We start from the raw sequence: 20109 nt of genomic DNA, 5'->3' as shown, positions 1-20109 counted from the left end.
ACAAGTGAAACAGTTATATATATCACAAGGTAGGATCCCTGAAAACCAAAGGCAAAGTTCAGAAGTCAGACTGAGTGGCAGGGGGACGGAGAGATGGCTCAGAAGCTGCAAGGAGTTGCTAGACATGACTTGGCAGGAATCAGTGCCCCTCAGGCACAATCTCCCAGAGCAACTGCAGCAGGGCTGGTGGTGGCATTCAGGACATGGTTTCCTCAGGGAGAGATAGCCAGCCGCACAGTCTACTCACACCTCCCAAACCACAGAAGAACAGCTCTCTTGGCAAAAGCTAAGTACTTGCGTTTATTTTACCGTATCCCCAAGCCACCAAGCCAGCTTCAGTGGCCATTGATTTCCCTGGGCCTGAGATAGGTCCTGATGCGCACCCTGAGCCATTCTCCCGGCCTTGGGGGAAAAGATAATCTGCCAGCTCCACTAAGCTGGGGAGCTCAGGACAGAAGCGGCTCCTGTCCAGGCACAAATGGTCCGTGAACTTTGAATACCTTTAACCCCTGCATGGAGCTGTGTGGGCCCATTTCAGATTAGGCCCTTGTTGGTAGACTGCAACGGTGCATCTGCTTGAGATCTGACTTTAACAGTCTCAGCTGTGTGGTGGAGAGGTGGCTTTTTGATGTTTGACAACTCTTTCCCTATTAAACAGGGTCTTCACCTACCTACATCAGGGGCCTGAGGACTGGTGGCTCCACCCATGTCACCTAGCCACCCACGACAGGGGTCCAAGGGTAAGTGATGCCTACCAGTCCTTACAACCAAAAGCATTGGGTGCCCGTGGTCCAGCTGCAGAACCCACCGAACTCTGCATTCTAGGGAACAGGGACACACTTTCCTCACAGACACTCGGGGGACGGCTGGCAGCCCCCTGCCTTGTTCAGAGCATGACCCCCTTCTGCAACCAGATACCTGTGCCTACACCAATCTCCCCTTCCCCTCAAAGACCAAGGTTGTTCTGGGGACTTCACTCCTTTCAAGCCAGCTAGGAGTGGAAAACACAATGGAGGAGCTGCATGGGAGTTATCTTGTTGAGTTTGTCTCTCTTCCCTAGAAATGGATCTCAGCACCTCCCACTTCCATTCACATTATGCGGGCTAGAGCTAGCCACACAGACTGCTGGGCAGCCAGGAATCTCTGTTGTATAAGGCTGACTCCAGCCCAACCAGGAAGGCAGCATTACGTTTGTTGTTTTCGTTAGGTGCCGTCAATTCTGACTCACAGAGACCCTGTGTACAACAGAATGGAACAATGCTATCCTGTGCCATCCTCACAATCATTGCTGTGTTTGAGCCCACTGTTCCAGTCACTGTGTCAATCCATCTCATTGAGGGCTTTCCTCTTTTTTGGTGACCTTCTATTTTCCCAAGCATGATGTTCTTCAGGGGCTCGACCCTCCTGATCATATGTCCGTCCAAAGCATGTGAGATGAAGTTTTGCTATCCTCACTTCTAATGAGCATTCTGGCTGCATTAGGTTTAGAGCAAGAAATTTGGGATAAGACACAAGCACAGTAACCTTGCCTTAGTTACTTAACAACTCTGAGTCTTTATTTCCTCACCTGTAAAATACCCTGCCTTCCTCTGAGGGTCATTGCTGTTATTGTTGTTAGGTACTGTTTGCATCCCTGCTTTCAATTCTTTGGGCCATATGCTTAGGATTGGAACTGCTGGCTCATATGATAGTTCTGCATTGAACTTTTTTGAGGAACCACCAAACTGTTTTCCACAGCGACTATGCCATTTTGCATTCCCACGAGTAATGAACGAGGGTTCCATTTCTCCACATCCTTGCAAACACCTGTTATTTTCCTCTTTTTTTTTTTTATTATACCCATTCTAGTGGGGGTGAGGTGGTATGTCTTTGTGGTTTTGATTTGCATCTTTTTTTAATGACTAACAATGTTGAGCTAGCACCAGCAGAATTTTAGGATTCGTCATCGGTAGTAAAAACAAGCTCATCAGTTCATTTGAAGAGAGACAGAAATAAACCTCCAATAAGCTGAGCATAGAATACGAACTGAAAGAGGAAGCAGGTGACTGGCATACTGGCACCAAAGGCAGTGTACTCTACCTGGGTCAGGGTCAAAGCTGAGGTCCTCATTATACACTGTAACCTCCCCTTCACTGGAAACAGCACCCATCTCCCTCAAACATCATGTCTACAAAATTCACCTCAAAGAACAGCCATCTAGTTATTTCAGAAAAGAGAATGGATGAATGAACCATGGCTCGTGAGGTCAAGAAAACCAATGTTCAAGTTTTGGGTTGTGAATACAATCTCAAAAGGACAGAATTTAAGAAAATCCATACTTATTAGAAAGTTCCAAGTTTTAGAAGAAACTGATTTCAGAATAAGTTTGACCTGCCTTCTGTGCCAGCCCTGAAGTATACTGACTAATTAACCAACATTATTTTTACTAATACTCTCATCCCTACCTTCAAGGTTTATAATTACTGGATATTGATCAGGTTTAAAAGTCACATGTATGTTTCCACAATCCCACCCATGTGTGTAGACTAGGTTTACATGCAACGAATTAGAAACTATGAAGTTATGGGGAATTTTAATTGAATCATGATTTCAACTTCAGGTTCAATTACCCAATTTATGCAACCCAAAATTCAAAACCTGTATTATGATGCTTAATTGTTAGGTTACATCCCACCTTCTCCCCCACTACACACGCAAAAACATACACACACACACCCCTAGCAAAGTAACCACAACCATCCCTCAGTCTCCACAAAACCCATTATTTCAACCTTACGTAAACAATTTGGCTTTCACAATTATTTTCTTTGAGCTTCTCTTTGACTGAGATCTCACAAAGCCTCTCAAGATCCTGTAGACTAGAGGCTACACACTGCTAGTTTGCCAACTCCATTATTTCACCTCATCCAGGAATTCCTAGAGACAGCAGTGCCACCTGCTGGTAGGGAGGGCACAATCTACTTTCTGGAAGCCTATGGGTGACAGGAATGGCAGCCTAGACTTCTGTCTTTAGGAGCCTTTCTTTTCTAGAGCACATCATGAGTATAAGCTACCATCTGAGATGTGTAACCTACACAGGAGCCTCCACTGTGACTTGCAGGTCGTCTGGAAGCCATGTAAAGCAAAGCCAGGCTGGCCAACGATGAGGCACTTCTGCCTGGAAATGCCTCCTCGATCTTGCAAATGCAAGAGCCTCACCGAATTCAACATTTCCTGGTTCTCCTTTTCCCCCACTGTTTCAGTATCAGATAACAGCACTCCCAGCCCCTACCTGTAGCGATGCTATCTAGCTCTACCTTACATCCTAAGGAAGGTGCTCAGACCCCTCCCAATGTGAAGGCTCTTACAATGTGACACAGATCCTTCTCAAAGGACACTACTGCTTAGGCATGCAGGTCGGACTCTAATCTTTCATTCCCTCTCCATTCCCCCCGTGCCTAACCCAGGGGACAGAAAGGACAGGAAGGAAATGATTTTGTTATTGTTTTGAAAGTAACACTAGTGAGCTTTCATTGATTCAGAGAGTAAACCCTTGTGCTATAGGTCACTGATACATGCTGCGTCCCTCAAGATGCACTCAGCCTGCCGATCTTCCTGGTTTCCCTTCCTTAACCTGATGAGTGTTTTTCAACCTTTTCACAGCCCCTTCCATAGGTGAACGTAAGAACTGCACGCCTTTTGTGTAGTTTTCACAGGCAATCCCCAGTTACAAACGTCTCACTAACATGCAATCTGTAGTTACAATCTAATCCCCATAAAGCCTATTTATATTAAAAATTTGAGGTATATACAATGGCTCATAATAATAAACAGGTGCTACTTTGCAAAGAGCATTAAAACACTGTTATTATCACCATATTATCATCTTAAAGATATTTTAGTGTATCTGGGAATGATTCTTTAATGCTTTTTATGTCTACAAAAGGAACACTACGTGCTAAGACAAACATTTGGTTAACTAACATTAGATACAAACCGTACTTAACTGTTCCGGCTTATGTACAAATTCAACTTAAAGACAGATTTAGGAACGGAGCTCCTTCTTAATCCGGGGACTGCCTGCATGACAAAAATGATATTTTTTTTTTAGATCTCAAAGCATATACTTTTTCAAGTTATACCACCTCTCTCAACCTTCAGAATTCCTTCCCTCACCATCACCAATACCAACTTAAAAATTTTAGACAAAATTTGAAGTTATTACCAATAATTTGCTTTGTGTTCCAAACTATTAGCCGACAACCTATATTTCACTTTACTAGGGACAGTTGTTCCCAGCGAGCTTGAGCTTCGCTGCAACTTCTTTTACTTCCATTCACCTCAGAGTTCTCATCTCTCTAACAGATCCAAGTGCTCCCTCTTCAATTTTTTTTTTAACTTGCCAAGCTAACTGATTGCCTATCAAGTATAGACATTTTGCCAGTATGCAAGGGTGGGTTAGCCAGTAAGCAAGGTGTACAACAGGGTTAATTGTGTTTACTCACGAATCAGTAGTGAACAATTTCACAGGGGTTTCATCACATCTTTGATGTGGTGAAAAACAGGTAAAATTTTGACTACAGATTAGTAGGTAGGCACAAGTAAACCTGTGTGTACCTTGCTTATTGGATAAACCATCTCTGGAGTATGTCTTACATGTTTGAAAATCACAGTGTTTCCTAAAGAAACAAATTTGTAGGGAGAAGAGGAATAAAAGGGCTTGGAAAAGGTATCAGTGTGTCTCCAAGGAATCAGGTAAATATAGATCTTTGTCAATCTCATGCCAGAATAAATTCTAAGTGGATTACATTCAAACTCCAGAATACAGTAAAACTAACACTAGTGAACCACTGGAAAACTGAAGGGACCTTTTATGTTTCACTATAAGGATGTACAGTATGCCCTTCCTATTGCAGGTCTGCGGAAATGGAGAAGAGAGGTAGGCGATACCCTGCAGTTTTAATCTGCTCTGAAACTCCTGCACACACCTCCCCTTCTCAAAGCGTAGTTTACAGGAGATATTCCCTCCCCGCACATCCCTCTTCTGCCAGCCAAATGGTCTTCTTCAAACACACACTTTTCAAAGACCTGAAGAAGTCTGAAGAGGCTTAATTTAGACCCTGGCTTTCTCTCACAACAGCCCAGTAACATGCAGAAAATAACTAATTTCCCTCTTCAACAGCCCCTAAAAAACCTCAGTTTACAGCGACCCCCCACCGCCCCCCCCCAGCCCCCCCCCCCCCACAAAATCCTGTCTTCTTGAACAAGAATCTCAGTGTGCTGATCTGGTCTGCAGTTCACTGCATGCATTTCCTTCCTCACAATTTACCAGTCACCAGTTAAGCGTCTCATTTAGACCTGCTCCGCCAGCGCTCAGCTGCTTAGAACATTTTTACCCCTGTAACGAATCTCTGGGTTCCTTCAGGTCCCTCAGAGCGCCCAACTGCGGGGAACCTGGGCCCTTCAGCCCACTCAGAGCGCCCAACTGCGGTGAACCTGGGCCCTGTAGCCCACTCAGAGCGCCCAACTGCGGGGAACCTGGGTCCTTCAGCCCACTCAGAGCGCCCAACTGCGGGGAACCTGGGCCCTTCAGCCCACTCAGACGCCCAACTACGGGGAACCTGGGCCCTTCAGCCCACTCAGACGCCCAACTACGGGGAACCTGGGCCCTTCAGCCCACTCAGAGCGCTCAACTGCGGGGAACCTGGGCCCTTCAGCCCACTCAGAGCACCCAGCTGCGGGGAACCTGGGCCCTTCAGCCCACTCAGAGCGCCCAACTGCGGGGAACCTGGGCCCTGCAGCCCACTCAGAGCGACCAACTGCGGGGAACCTGAGCCCTTCAGCCCACTCACAGCGCCCAACTGCGGGGAACCTGGGTCCTTCAGCCTACTCAGAGCGCCCAACTGCAGGGAACATGGGCCCTTCAGCCCACTCAGACCGCCCAACTGCAGGGAACCTGGGTCCTTCAGCCCACTCAGAGCGCCCAACTGCGGGGAACCTGGGCCCTTCAGCCCACTCAGAGCGCCCAACTGCGGGGAACCTGGGCCCTTCAGCCCACTCAGAGCGCCCACCTGCGGGGAACCTGGGTCCTTCAGCCCACTCAGAGGGCCCAACTGCGGGGAACCTGGGCCCTTCAGCCCACTCAGAGCGCCCAACTGCGGGGAACCTGGGCCCAGGCCTCGCCTGCAGGTCCAGCGAGCAAAGAAGCTTCTCCGGGCCGCACTCCGGCTCGGTCCCCGGGTCACGCCGCCCCCACCCCGCCCGCACCAGGGAAGAGAGTCTACGACCACCTCAGAATCTGGGATCCCGGAGTGGGGGAGTGGCCTGTGAATCCGCGTCCAGCCCCGCCCATCCCGCTCACCCCGCCACGCCCATCCCGCTCGCCGGACCCGGCGAATGTGGGATGGGACCGGCAGCCCCGCAGCGTCTCTCACCTCCGAAGAAACGCTCCGGCTTCCGCCGACAGCTTGGGAATAAAAAAAAAAAAACAAAAAACAAACCTGCCACTCGCGCACGCGCACTAGGCTCTCGCGTCTTCGCCCCTCAGGTCCACGCGCCAGACCCTCCGCCCAGGCTCTGGCCCGCCCTGGCCCTGTCCCTCCAGGGCCGCGAGAGCCAATCCGCTCGCACGGGAGGCCCAGCGCCAGTCACGTGGCCACAGCAGCCAATCACCAAATGGCCCTTGGCCACCCACTCCAAAGTCCCTGGGGCTGGGCTGCTACAGCTCTGAGAGGGTGCAGGATGTGCGCAGAAGACTGAGTCTTCCAGTTTGGGGACTGATTGATCATTTGCTACATCTTTTAGTTTCTAAAATCCTAATATGAATAGACATGACCTGGGTACCTTGTTAAAATCCAGATTCTGATCCAGTAAGTTTGGGGTAGGGACCTGAGAGTCCACCTTTCTAACTAGCTCCCAGGTGGTGGTGATGATGCGCCTGTTCCCAGGACGACCCTCGAGGAGCAAGATTTTAAGGAAATCTGTCAGAAAGCGTCGGTTTTACACCTGCCCCATGTTATTTTCAAGTTTTGAGACCTCTTCCTCCAGTGATGCAGAGCATTCCAGTGACTGACTAAGCAGGGGGTGTCCTGGTGACGCTCATGGTTTGGGCACCTGCTGAGGGAAAAAACCCGCGAACTAAACCCACTGCTGTGCTGTCAATTTGGACTCATAGGACCCTACAGGACAGAGAAGAACTGTCCCATAGGGTTTCCAAGGCTGTAAATCTTTAGGGAAGCAGACTGCTTTCTCCCAGGAGCAGCTGGTGGATTGGAACCCCTGACCTTTCACCGCTGTGCTGTGTTTAATTCCCACACCAACCACCCACCCTTAGGCTAAGGCACAACAACCTATGCCAACTTGGGGTTGGGGTATGGAAAGTAGAAATGGAGACTGTATGATCCTTGGAAATAACAGGACTGTGTTCTGAAATATTGGGCATGTGTTTCTGAGTGGCAGCTGGACCAGACTCTGGCATAAAGTCCCCCCTACTTTATGTAATTTACAGTCTGTCATACAACTACAAGGGCAAGTTCAGGAAGGGCACTTGGAGTATAGGAAAAACATGCAGGGACCTGATGCTTGCAGTGTAAGCTAGAGTGATTGTACACTAACCTGCCTTAAAACCCACTGCCGTCGAGTCGATTCCGATTCGTAGCGACCCTATAGGACAGGGTAGGACTGCCCTGTGGAGTTTCCAAGGAGCACCTGGTGGATTCAAACTGCTGTCCTTTTGGTTAAAAGCCGTAGCAAACCTGCCTTAGAAGTCTTAAAAATTTTCCCAGATGCTCTTCTGTAATTCCAGAGTCAGGACGTCAAGAAGCCCATTGCCTCTAAAATCTCTCAAACTTGACCTGAGCTTAGTGTACAGAGTGGCCATCTAGAAGCTTTGTGGTTCAGCATAGCCAAGCTCTTATTACCCAGTGTTGTACTGATGTGGCTCAAGAGTCTAAGTGCTAAATTGTCTAAAACCTTCAGACCAGGTGGTGTGATATTCCACCACATTGCTTCAAGCAGTTCTCTCTCACTATTCATCAAGGGGACTAAACTGCCACTTAGAGAGAACTTCATCCTTGTCAGTGTGTCTTAGTGCTAGAAGTGAAGCCCAGTGAGTAAACTTGGACATTGTTCATCACATTGCTCAGTATCAGGCCAGGCATAGCACAAAATCAGAGTTTCTGGGAGCACATTAAGTAAAGTATAGCACTGGTTCTGGTTATAGCAGGAATAAACAGATGTCCAAGCAAGAAAAACACATTTGAAGTCTCAGAGAAAATCTCCTTTGCTGTCTTCTAAGGTCGCTATGAGTCGGAATCAACTTGATGGCAATGAGTTTGGTTTGGGTTGGTTTTAGCATTAAACTGGAGGAGTCCTGGCGGCTCAGTGGTAAAGTGGTCAACTGTTAACCAAAAGGTTAGTGGTTTAAATCCACCAGCCGTTTCATGGGAGAAAGATGTGGTGACCTGCTTCTGTGAAGATTACAACCTTGGGAACCCTGTGGGGCAGTTCTACTCTGTCGTATAGGGTTGCTATGAGTCACAATCAACTCAGTGGCAATCGGTTTGATTTTGGGTTTATCATTAAATCAGTGGTTCTCACGCGTGGCAATACAGTAAACGTTTTTGAGGGTATAGATTTTGGGCCCCTGTGCCCAGAGATTCTGATTGGGGTGAGGCGTGGAACCTGCATAGCTATAGGTTTAAAAAGCTCCGCAGGTGATTTGCTATCCAGCATGTGTGAGAACACCTGCATAAGTTCCTACATCAATGGAGTCATTCCTTCCCAAGGAACAGGCAGCTCTGCAACACAGAACACTAATGACGTGAAGACTGTGAAAACAGGGCATGTTGCACAGAGTATGTGAGAATAGATGAGGAAGGCCAAAAATAACTCATAGGAAATAAATACACCAAGGACAGTTCAGCAGTACAAACTGAAAAGCCACGTCCATAACTCAGTTTCATTCCAGTTGATTAGCTAAATATTTCAGAAAGAACCTGTTATCTTTGTCAACCATGCCAAGCTGACCAGCTCTCTAGTGATATCTTCACTTATTCTATGCCCCTCTTACCAAAAGCAAATTCCTGGTTGAATATCATTAACAGTTATTCTCTGAGGCTCTTCCCAAAGTGTGTAACAGAGTCACCAGGGGTACTTGTTAAAATGCAGATTCCCAGGACCCACCCCAGAGCCTCCTGTTACCTCTCTCATGTAACAATCCTGAAGTCAGTATTGGTTAAATGGGAGTCCAAACTGGACCTCCTGATAGAAAGCATCCACACATAGGCAAGCCCTCAAGTAAAAGACCTATGCTATTAGTTTGCCATGCTGGCTAAATAAAGGAGGGCCATTCCATTTTATAAAACTCCAGGAGATTCTCAGTTCTCTTTACTGGGATTGTATGAAGTTCTGTCATCATTATTGTTATTATTTTTCATAAGACATCGGGATGCTGTTGTTGCACAGAGTTTTTCTACGGAATGATGTGTAATGCAGTGGAGCTTGACTCAGTTTTTAACTCAATTAGTGAGGTCCCCTCAGAACGCTCTGCTAACAACAGCCATCTTTTTCTAAAGTGACTTTATTTGTGACACCAAAAATACGGAAGCCCAATGCATGAGCCTTCAAACTAGCTTCTTTCTAGCTCTGACGCTTTAAAAAATATATTTCACAGCATCTAAATGGGGGAAGAATGTTTTTTGCCTTGTAAACTTGTAGCTCTATCTACTGGGTAAAATAAGGACAGATTTCACTGATATTTAACTAGCATGAATAATGTGAACTTTTAACTAGGAAAAAAACATTTGTTTTTCTCTTTACACGTGTCATCATTATAAAGAGAGGGAACAGGAAGCAAAGAGATGCTTACCTGAGGATATGAATTTGTAAAAAGGACATCCAGGCCCTCATTCATTTTCTGTTTCTCGGTCTACTTGCCTCACATACATAACTTGACTATTCTGTCTCAGGAAATGGCTATGTTAGGATGTGATATAAACCCCGAGTGATCGCAAGCACTTTTCTTCCCCCCCAGAAATTGCTGAACAAGAGATTTGGGTATATTTGAAAAGAAAAGAAAGAGATAAGATAAAACACCCCACCAATTTGCCAAGTCCCCAGAAATCCACCCATTGGTCTGTTGTGAGCAAAACCTCTGTAGACTCCTTTATAATTGCTAATTACATTTTTATCTCTCTAGCAATAAACAGCTTCTCTAAATGCAATTGATTTCATTCACAAAGACTCACAGGTTATCCAAAAATTTACTCTCTAACATTTTATACCTATGTGTCTGTCTTTTGGAAATGCTGGTGGCGTAGAGGTTAAGTGCTATGACCGTTGACCAAAAGGTCTGCAGTTCGAATCCACCAGAGGCTCTTTGGAAACTCTATAGGGCAGCGTTTCTATGAGTTAGAATGAACTTGACACCAAAGAGTTTTAGTTGTGTTTTAATAACTGTTGCTTTTTTTTTTTTTTGTCATCCAGTGTAATCCTGTACAGATTTAGATTTAACCTAACACACAAGGCATAGCTTAAAGTGATTTTCTTCATGGTCTCTATAGGTTGTTACTTTTTAAAAAAATATTTCAGACTTAAGGATTGTGTAGGTAATATCCGATATAGCCTTCTATAGCCCCCCCTTCAACTCATGAGAGAAACGTTATAAATACAGTCAAAACTCCGTAAACCACTCCCAAGAAGTTTATTTTTTAGAAGGAGAGTTCACAATAAGCAAGCTTAGCCACAAAGGAAAGAGAATGGCTTATGTAAGGAAACATCATGTTGTATACATGTAATAAACAACATAAATATAAATGGACAAAGTTCTTACTGAACAAAATATTTGGAAATTCCAAACTGGTATAAGACCACGATAACAGAGCTGGAGATTCCACGTGGTCTACCCAACCCTTGTGTTTTACAGTTACAGATTTGGAGCTGGAAAGCAGGTAACCTTTGGAGGGCAGCACAGGAAATTAGGAGCACGCCTAAGGTGAGGGATCAGATCTCATTCATTCAACAAACACACTCCATGAGCCCTGTCTTTCAGCTCATTTTAGAAGAAAAGTAAGCCATCACAGTTCAAGATTAAAAAGTGTTGTATTGCAAGTGAGGCACACATCATGGCAAGAAAGCAAATAGGACCACCACTTCTGATTGATGGAAACAGGGAAGAATTTTTGCAAGAAGTAATGCCTTAACTGAATTCCAAAGAACTAGTAAGAGCTTCCAGCCAAGGGTATTCCAGGCCTGGGGAACAGGCCATATAAAAAGCACGGAAGCATGAAACACTGGGGAAGAGAAAATAGTTTAACTAGGTCTGAGAGGAGAACAGGGTGAAATGATGATTGAAAGGTGGTGTTGTTGTAGTTAGGTGCTGTCAAGTCAATTATGACTCATAGCGACCCTAGGTACAACAGAAAGAATATTGCCCAGTCCTGTGTCACCCTCACAATCATTGTTATGCTTGAGCTCACTGTTGCAGCCACTGTGTCAATCCATCTCATTGAGGGGCTTCCTCTTTCTCCCTGATATTCTACTTTACCAAGCGTGATATCCTCCAGGGACTGGTCCCTCCTGATAACATGTCCAAAATAAGCGAGACAAAGTCTCGCCATCCTTGCTTCTACGGAGCATTCTGGCTGTATTTCTTTCAAGGCACATTTATTCCTTCTTCTGGCAGCCTGTGGTATATTCAATATTCCTCGCCAACACCATAATTCAAAGGCATCAGTTCTCCTTCGGTCTTTATTACTCATTGTCCAGCTTTCACATATGAAGCAATTGGAAACACCATGGCTTGGGTCAGGCATACCCTAGTCCTTAAGGACTTTAAAGTGACATGTTTGCTTTTTGACACTTTAAAGAGATCTCTTGCAGCAGATTTTCCCAGTGCCGTGCATCTTTTGATTTTTTGACTGCTGCTTCGGTAGACGTTGATTGTGGATCCAAATAAAATGAAATCCTTGACAACTTCAGTCTTCTCTTCCTTTATCGTGATGTTGCTTATTGGTCCAGTTGTGAGGATTTTTGTTTTCTTCCTGATGAGGTATAAATCATACTAAAGGCTGTGGTCTTCATCAGTAAGTGCTTCAAGTCCTCTCACTTTCAGCAAGCAAGGTTGCGTCATCTGTATATGGCAGGATGTTAATAAGTCTTCCTCCAATACTGATTCCCTGTTCTTCTTCGTATAGTCCAGCTTCTCAGATTATTTACTTAGCATACAGATTAAATAAATATGGTGAAAGGATACAACCCTGACACACACCTTTCTTGATTTTTAATCATGCAGTATCCACTTGTACTGTTCTAAAGACTGCCTCTTGCTTTATGTACAGGTTTCTCATGAGCACGATTAAGTGTTCTGGAATGCCCACTCTTGCCAATGTTATCCATAAATTGTTGTGATCCACACAGTCCAATGCCTTTGCATAGTCAATAAACTACAGGTAAACGTTGTTGTAGTATTTTCTGCTTTCGGCCAAGGTCCATCTGACATCATTCCACATCCCCTTCTGAATCCAGTTTGAATTTCTGGCAGCTCCCTGGCAATGTACTGCTGCAACTATTTTTGAGTTATCTTCAGCAAAATTTTACTTATTACAATATTAATGATATTGTTCAATAATTTCTGCATTCTGTTGGATCACCTTTCTTTGGAATGGGCATGAATATGGATCTCTTCCAGTCGGTTGGCCAGGTAGCTGTTGCCAAATTTCTTGGTAGAAATGAGTGGGTGCTTCCAGCATTGTATCTGCTTGTTGAAACATTTCTATTGATTTCCCCTCAACTCCTGGAGCCTTGTTTTTCACCAATGCCTTCAGTGCAGCTTGGACATCTTCCTTCAGTACCATTCGTTCTCGATCATATGCTACCTCCTGAAATAGTTGAATTTTGACCAGTTATTTTTGGTACACTGATTTTGTGTATTCCTTCCATCATCTTTTGATGCTTCCTGCTTGTTCAGTTTTTTACCTGTAGAATGCTTCAATATTGTACCTTGAGGCTTGAATTTTTTCTTCAATTCTTTCACCTTGAGAAGTGCCGAGCTTATTCTTCCCTTTTGGTTTTCTAACTCCAGGTCTTGCACATTTCATTATAAACTTTACTTTGTCGTCTTGGATGCCATTTGAAATCTTCTGTTCAGCTCTTTTACTCATCATTTCTTCCATTTCCTTTAGCTACAGGATGTTCATGAGTAAGTTTCAGAGTCTCTTCTGACATCCATTTTGGTCTTTTTGGTTTTTGTCTTTTTAAGGATCTTTTGCTGTCTTCATGTATGATGTCCTTTATGCATGATCCTACAACTTATCTGCTCTTCATTCATTAGTGTTCAATGCATCAAATCTGTTCTGGAGATGGTCTCTAAATCCAGGTTGGCTAAAAAAAAAAAAATTTTTTTTTTTTTTTTTTATACTCAAGGGTGTACTTTGGCTCTTGTGGACTTGTTTTAATTTTCTTCACCTTCAAATTGAACTTGCATATGAGTAATTGATGGCCTCCTCTGCAGTCAGCCCCAGCCTTGTGCTGACTGATGATACTGAATGTCTCAGTTGTCTCCACATACGTAGATTCCACATATGTCGATTTTATTCCTTTGTATTCCATCTGGCAAGGTCTACGTGTGTAGTCATCATTTATGTTGCTGAGAAAAGGTATTTGCAATGAATAGTTTACTGGTCTTGCAAAATTCTATCATGCAATCTCCCACATAGTTTCTATCACCAAGGCCATATTTTTCAACTACTAATCCTTCATGTGTGTTTCCAACTTTCTCCTTCCAATCACCAGTAATTACCAATGCATCTTGATTGCATATTTGATCAATTTCAGGCTGCAGAATTGGTAAAAATCTTCAATTTCTTCATCTCTGTCATTAGTGGTTGGTGTGTAAATTTGAATAATAGTTGCATTAATTGATGTTCCTTGTTGTTGTTGTTGTTAGGCGCTGTCGAGTCAGTTCCAACTCATAGCAACCCTATGCACAACAGAATGAAACACTGCCTGGTCCTAAGCATCCTTAACAATCATTCTTATGCTTGAGCTCATTGTTGCAGCCACTCCGTCAATCCACCTTGTTGAGGGTCTTCCTCTTTTCCAATGACCCTGTACTCTGCCAAGCATGATGCCCTTCTCCAGGGACTGATCCCTCCTGACAACATGTCCAAAGTATGTAAGATGCAGTCTCGCCATCCTTGCTTCTAAGGAGCATTCTGGCTGTACGTCTTCCAAGACAGATTTCTTCATTCTTTTGGCAGTCCGCGGTATAATCAATATTCTTCGTCAACACCACAATTCCAAGGCGTCAATTCTTCTTCAGTCTTCCTTATTCATTGTCCAGCTTTCACATGCATATGATGCGATTGAAAATACCAACCATGGCTTGGGTCAGGCACACCTTAGTCTTCAAGGTGACACCTTTGCTTTTCAACAATTGAAAGAGGTCCCTTGCAGCAGATTCACCCAATTCAATGCGTCTTTTCATTTCTTGACTGCTGCTTCCATGGCTATTGATGGTGGATACAAGTAAAATGAAATCCTTGACAACTTCAATCTTTTCTCTATTTATCATGATATTGCTCATTGGACCAGTTGTGAGGATTGTTTTTCTTTATGTTGAGGTGCAATCCATACTGAAGGCTGTGGTCTTTGATTTTCATTAGTAAGTGCTTCAAATCCTCTTCACTTTCAGCAAGCCAGGTTGTGTCATCTGCATAATGCAGGCTGTTAATGAGCCTTCCTCCAATCCTGATGCCTGTTCATCTTCATATAGTCCATCGTCTCGTATTATTTCCTCAGTGTACAGATTGAATAGGCATGATGAAAGAATACAACCCTGACGCACACCTTTCCTGACTTTAAACCGATCAGTATCCTCTTGTTCTGTCTGAACAACTGCCTCTTGGTCTACGTAAAGATTCCTCATGAGCACAATTAAGTGCTCTGGAATTCTCATTCTTCGCAATGTTATCCATAATTTGTTATGATCCACACAGTCGAATGCCTTTGCATAGTCAATAAAACACAGGTAAACATCCTTCTGGTATTCTCTGCTTTCAGCCAGGATCCATCTGCCATCAGCAATGATATTCCTGGTTCTACGTCCTCTTCTGAAACCGGTCTGAATTTCTGGCAGTTCCTTGTTGATGTACTGTTGCAGCTGTTTTTGAATGATCTTCAGCAAAATTTTGCTTGTGTGTGATATTAATGATATTGTTCTATAATTTCCACATTCGGTTGGATCACCTTTCTTGGGAATAGGCATAAATATGGATCTCTTCCAGTCAGTTGGCCAGGAAGCTGTCTTCCATATTTCTTGGCATAGATGAGTGAGCACCTCCAGTGCTGCATCTGTTTGTTGAAACATCTCAATTGATATTCCATCAATTCCTGGAGCCTTGTTTTTCGCCAATGACTTCAGAGCAGCTTGGACTTCTTCCTTCAGTACCATCGGTTCCTGACATATGCCACCTCTTGAAATAGTTGCATATCGCCTAATTCTTTTTGGTATACTGACTCTGTGTGTTCCTTCCATCTTCTTTTGATGTTTCCTGCGTCGTTTAATATTTTCTCCATGGAATCTTTCACTGTTGCAACTCGAGGCTTGCATTTTTTCTTCAGTTCTTTCAGCTTGAGAAAGGCCGAGCGTGTTCTTCCCTTTTGGTTTTCCATCTCCAGCTCTTTGCACATGTTCTTATAATACTTTACTTTGTCTTCTCGAGAGCCCCTTTGAAATCTTCTGTTCAGTTCTTTTACTTCATCAATTCTTCCTTTTGCTTTAGCTGCTCGACGCTCAAGAGCGAGTTTCAGAGTCTCCTCTGATATCCACCTTGGTCTTTTCTTTCCTTCTTGTTTTCTCAGTGACCTCTTGCTTTCTCCATGGTTGATGTCCTTGATGTCATTCCACAACTCCCCTGGTCTTTGGTCACTAGTGTTCAATGCGTCAAATCTATTCTTGAGATGGTCTCTAAATTCAGGTGGGATATACTCAAGGTCATATTTTGGTTCTCGTGGGCTTGCTCTGATTTTCTTCACTTTCAGCTTGAACTTGCATATGAGCAATTGATGGCCTGTTCCACAGCCCTGGCCTTGTTCTGACTGATGATATTGACCTTTTCCATCGTCTCTTCCACAAAAAAAGAAAAAAAAATTTTTTTTTTTTCTTTATGTAGTCAGTTTGATTTCTGTGTGTTCCATCTGGAAAGGTCCATGTGTATAGTCACCATTTATGTTGGTGAAGGAAAATGTTTGCAATGAAGAAGTCACTGGTCTTGCAAAATTCTATCATTCGATCTCCTACATTTTTCACACATTGTTCATCACAAAGGCCATATTTTCCAACTACTGATCCTTCTTCTTTGTTTCCATCTTTCGCATTCCAATCACCAGTAATTATCAAAGCATCCTGTTTGCATGTTCAATCAATTTCAGACTGCAGCAGCTGATAAAAATCTTCTATTTCTTCATCTTTGGCCCTAGTGGTTGGTACGTACATTTGAATAATAGTCGCATTAACCAGTCTTCCTTGTAGGCATTTGGATATTATCCTATCACTGACAGCGTTGTACTTCAGGATAGATCTTGAAACATTCTTTCTGACAGTGAATGCAATACCATTCCTCTTCAAGTTGTCTTTGCCAGCACAGTAGACTATATGATTGTCCAATTCAAAATGGCCAATACCAGTCCATTTCAGTTCACTAAGGCCTAGGGTATCGATGTTTATGCATTCCATTTCATTTTCGACAATTTCCGATTTTCCTAGATTCGTACTTCATACATTCCAGGTTCCGATTATTAACGGATGTTTGCAGCTGTTTCTTCTCATTTTGATTCATGCCACATCAGCAAATGAAGGCCCCGAAAGCTTTACTCCATCCTCATCATTAAGGTCCACTCTACTTTGAGGAGGCAGCTCTTCCCCAGTCATCTTAGGAGTGCCTTCAAACCTGGGGAGCTCATCTTCCAGCACTATATCAGACAATGTTCCACTGCTATTCATAAGGTTTTCACTGGCTAATTCTTTTCACAAGTAGACTGCAGGGTCCTTCTTCCTAGTCTGTCTTAGTCTGGAAGCTCAGCTGAAACCTGTCCTCCATGGGTTACCCTACTGGTGTCTGAATACCAGCGGCTAGCTTCCAGCATCACAGCAACACAGACATGTGGGGGCTACCTCATTTAGTCCCTCTTTATTGATTATTGTCATCTTTCACATAGTGACATCACTGATTCCCTGTTTTCAGCTTTTTTTCATCTTAATTTTTGTGCTTTCCCTATCTGAGTTGATGTCTGAATGCTCTGTTCTGTGTCCTAGTGCTCTGTTGATATCTAACATTATTGATTTTCTAACTAGAGAATTCCCTTTATTATTTCTTGTAGTTTTGGTTTGGTTTTTGCACATTCCCTAAGCTTGTGTTTATGTGGAAATGATTTCATTTCACCTTCATATTTGAGAGACAGTTTTGCTGGATATATGATTCTTGGCTGGCAATTTTTCTCCTTTGATGCTCCATATATGTCCTCCCACTGCATTCTTGCCTACATTGTGTCTGCCGAGTAGTCTGAACTTATTCTTATTCATTCTCCTTTCTAGATGATGATGTTGCTTATCCCTGGCTGCTCTTAAAATTTTCTCATTATCTTTGGTTTTGGCAAGAATGATGATAATATGTCTTCGTGACTTTCTTTTGGGACCTACAGTGTATGGGGTTCTAGGATAGATGTCCTTTCATCTTTCACTCTGTCAGGGAAGTTTTCTGCCAACACACCTTCAACAATTCCCTCTGTATTTTCTCTTATCCCTCCCTGTTCTTGTATGCAAATCACTCACAAGTTATTCTTCTTGATAGAGTCTGACGTGATTCTGCATTCCACCTCCTCAATTCTGTTACTCTGACTTCCTATTGTGTTGTCTAATTCTATAATTTTATTGTTAATCTTGTCAATTTCTGAATGCTGTCTCTATGGATTCTTGCAGCTTATTAATTTTTCATAACGTTCTTGAATAATCTTAATTTCTAAACTGCTTTATCTGTGTGTTCCTTGGCTTTTCTGTATATTGCCTGATGTCATCCCTGATGTCTTCATGTGTTCTGTATATTAATCTTTTGTATTGTACATCTGGCAATTCCAGGAATACATCTTCCTCCGGGAAAGTCCTTGATTCTCTGTTTTTGGGAGTTTGTTGAAGCCATCACAGTCTGCCTCGTTATGTGATTTGATATCAACTGCTGTCTCTGAGCCATCTGTAAGTTCTTGTAATAATTTATTTTATATTTTCTCACTGTGTCCTAGCTTCTTGCTTTCTTTTGTTTCAATATACCCAAATAGACTACTAGAGTGTGCTAACTTGATTATTGGACGCTTTTTTTTTTTTGAAGCACTAATGTCCTGTTACCAGATGGTTAGAACTGTTACCAGGTATATAAGCCTAACAGTCCATTCACTATTCTTGTGTAGATTCAGCTCAGGTGTACTGACAGTTGGTCACCTAGTGCGTGGTGTAGGCTCTCACCTACTATCTTAGAGGGGTAGTGATAGTGGTTGTATGCACTGGTTTCTGGTAGCAGCAGGGGTTCACACTCTGAGGATGGCAGAGTGCTGACAGTCTTCCCCCAAATGTCAGTGAGGAAGGAGAGTCTCTGTTCTCTAGAGTGCTCTGGTGGGTGGGCTCTTTAGCTGTACCTTAGGCACCCAGTGCTTATCCCTGTAAAGACTGGTAGGTACCACTATCCTCAGACCCCTTTCATGAGTGGCTAGGTGGCATGGGTGGAGCCTCAGCCCTCAGGTCCCTGCTGTGGGTAGGTGAGGGCTCTGTTTAATAGGCAGAGTGGTTTCAGACCTCCAAAACCTGCCTCTCCACCACACAGCTGAAACCATTACAGTCAGATCTCTAAGAGATTTCCCCTTGCATTATAATAGCTACCTGGATCCACGTAGGGGTGAAAGCCAAAGTCTGTGGATCACTTATGCCTGGACTGGAGCCACTTCTGCTCTGAGCTTCCAGTTTAGGGGAGTTAGGAAAGTATTTTCCCCATGTTTGTTAATTGGCTCCATCTCCCACGCCTGGAGAATGGCTCAGAGAGGGTGCAACAGATTCTATCCCAGGCCCAGGGAATTCACCTCCTAATGAAGCCTGCTGCGCAGAGGCGGGAGGGATCAGATAGATAGGAGAGAGTACTTCAGAGGGAAGAGCTATTAGATCCATGTGGTAAATTAGACAAAATCATCTATCTTGTACCGAGAGTGCTCTTTTATCACAGATTCCAGGATGCATGTAGCCTGTGTGCACTGGCTGGTACCCACCGACATTGCCCCAGGGGGTTAGAGCTGCATTCCGTGCTTGCCTTCTTCTGCTAAAGCAGCTGTGTCCTAAACTCCACAGCCAGACCAGCGGCTGTCACACCAGGGGGTCGGGGTGCCGGCACTTCATTTGCCTTTTTTCACTGAAGCAGCTACTTCTAAAATGCTGTGGCCAGCCCTGCTGTAGACACACCACAGAGTCAGGGGTGTGCCACTTAGCTTGCACTCTTTTGCTGAATCTGCCGTGTCTCAGGAAACCACCATCAGCCCTGCGACACTTGCACTGGAGAACGGTGCCGAGGAATCGGAGCTGAGGTGCTGCGTGGGCTCGGCAATTCGTCACTGCTTCTGCACTGTCTCTTGCTCCTCTGTCACTCAGATCGATTCCTTAGTTCTGTGCTTGATCTTCAGGGTTTGTACATTGTCATATATATAATTGATTCACTTGTTTTCTCGGGTCTTTTTTGCAAGAGGGTTCAGGGGAAGCTTCTGACTAGTTAGCCATCCTGGCCCCGCCTCCTGAATCTGAAATTGAGACAGCACAAACAGGGGAACCAGCCCTAGCCCCCAGAATTGACCTCCGGGGAAGCCCAGCCAGTGCACGCAGGCAGCGCAGCAACGCAGCTGACAGGAGAAGTCACCAGGAGGCAGTGACTGGTTTGGGAGCCTGGACTGCGGCATCCCAGCCTGGGAACCTTGGCACTGGGCTTTGGACTGGGAGCGGAGGAACTGTCCACGGCTTCTGAGACAGCACAAACACAGGACGCAGGCCTGACCCTTGGGGGCAATCTTGACCCAGCCAATGCACACAGGCTACACACCCCTCAG

The 20109-nt window shown here is 44.3% G+C and overlaps 1 protein-coding gene across 8 annotated transcripts in view; it reads right to left on the bottom strand.

Annotated features, from left to right (window-relative positions):
• Positions 1-20109, bottom strand: part of LOC126068313 (ral guanine nucleotide dissociation stimulator-like) — a 497494-nt gene that overhangs the window by 274727 nt on the left and 202658 nt on the right. Inside the window, exon 1 of one of the 8 annotated variants that reach the window (XR_007515606.1) lies at positions 3987-4061. The exons of the other annotated variants lie outside the window; for them this stretch is intronic. The gene's annotated coding sequence lies outside the window, so the exon portion shown is untranslated. Of the gene's footprint in view, positions 1-3986; positions 4062-20109 lie in introns of those variants that run through there. 8 annotated transcript variants of the gene reach the window in all.

Source organism: Elephas maximus, chromosome 27 (assembly GCF_024166365.1).
Source record: "Elephas maximus indicus isolate mEleMax1 chromosome 27, mEleMax1 primary haplotype, whole genome shotgun sequence".
Classification (NCBI taxonomy): domain Eukaryota; kingdom Metazoa; phylum Chordata; class Mammalia; order Proboscidea; family Elephantidae; genus Elephas; species Elephas maximus.
The sequence above is the reverse complement of the archived record's forward strand: the minus strand, read 5'-3'. Positions and strand labels throughout refer to the sequence as shown.